Here is a 1,748-nt window from a genome sequence, read left to right on the forward strand (position 1 = left end):
ACATCATCCACTAGACCATTAAGTCTTCTTCACATGGACTTATTTGGCCCAGTGGATCCACCCAGCATAAAGGGAAAGAAGTACACTCTTGTGGTAGTGGATGACTACACAAGATTCACTTGGACCGTGCTCTTAACCAAGAAAAGCGAGACAAAAATTGCCCTACCAAATCTCTTGAAACAAGTTCAAGTTGAAAAGGAAGTCTCGATACTAANGCAAGTCAATAGTCAAAATAGAGCTACTTATGGAGGAAGTCTTAGTCAATGGAGCTACATGGAAAGTAACTTTTGAAGACTTTGGCAAAGACTCATGCGCCTGAACAATACATCATCTACACACGCGTGAAAGGCTCTTTAGAGCATGTTATGGAGCAACTTTGAGTGGAACTTACACTTAGCCACATTTTCAAGTTCCATATATTTGGAAGGTCCAGTACGTGAAGCCATGAACCAGATGAATTTGAAGATGGTGATTTTCTGAAGATCATTGTTTATACTCAAGCAAGAATCACCCGGAAAATATTTTGAAAGATCAACTTGCCAAGATCAAATCAAGAATGCAACAAAGTCAAAAATATCAAGCTCTGAAGGATACAAAGTCCATAATATCAAGCTGTGAAGACAACAAAGTCAAAAATTGGAGGCTACAAGTTTCAAGGATCAATCAAGCGAAACTAGAAGACTTTGTGAGCATTTTACAGAGGTAATTTGTCAAAAATTACCAGCGGCATTAAAAGTTGCAGATTAAATTGGGGAAGCTATCAAATCAAATTGGCAAAGTTATCAGATCAACGGTATGGTCATTAAATGAAGAGGTATGGCCATCAGATCAAATTGGCATGACCAATTAGATCAAGTGAACGTTCAAATTTGAATATTCACAACTGGCAAATAATTCTTTGAATTATAAAAAAGCCCAAGAAGACTTGAAGACAAGTACGGACAAAACAGAGGCATTACGGTTGCATCGAACTTACAACGAAAATTCAAAGTGTTGAGATATTGAGCTATACACGAGAGAATTCAAGTCTTATAAACGAAATTTTTATTTCTTACAAAAACATCTCTACTTGTTAGGAACATCATGTAATAGGTTTTGATGATACCAACTGTTAAGTAAAAATCCCCAAGTCTCGATACATAGGCTAAACAATGTAAGTTCGATAAGTAAACTAAGAGCGAAAATACAACCGGGTAATTTGAGCTCAACTCGGGAAATATTTAAGCTTAAGGTAAACTTGTTTGAACAACTTAGAAGTTTTCGTGTTGTAAGCAAACAGATAGATCAGAAGCAGGCACGAGACAACTCTGGAGGAATAAGGGTCTACGAGACATCAACTAAGTCTCGAGACACAAGCCAAGTTCGAGAGGTAAGGACCTCTCGATATACCTATCGAGTTCGAGACGTAAAGAATATTCGAGAGATAGACCTCTCGATACATGGGATTGAAACATCAAGTGGTCGAGACATCTTTTATGGTCTCGATAAACCGGCACTTCTCCAAGAGGCTGAATGTTAGTCAACATGTGCAGATAAAATACTCTAAGTTTGGAGAAGAAGAATATCATGGAGATAAAATATTGAAGAGGTGCTGAGCGGGAGGTTTCAAAATGGACGGAAGTGGATGACACGTCAGACCTCCACCACAAACGGTCAAGAAGTGCACCAATCCTGAAGTGGTCAGATTCCCCAAACAAGGAATGATGGGAACATAAAAAGAGTAACTTTATCCAAAAGAAGCAAGTGAA

Source organism: Ipomoea triloba, chromosome 11 (assembly GCF_003576645.1).
Source record: "Ipomoea triloba cultivar NCNSP0323 chromosome 11, ASM357664v1".
NCBI classification, from domain to species: Eukaryota; Viridiplantae; Streptophyta; class Magnoliopsida; order Solanales; family Convolvulaceae; genus Ipomoea; species Ipomoea triloba.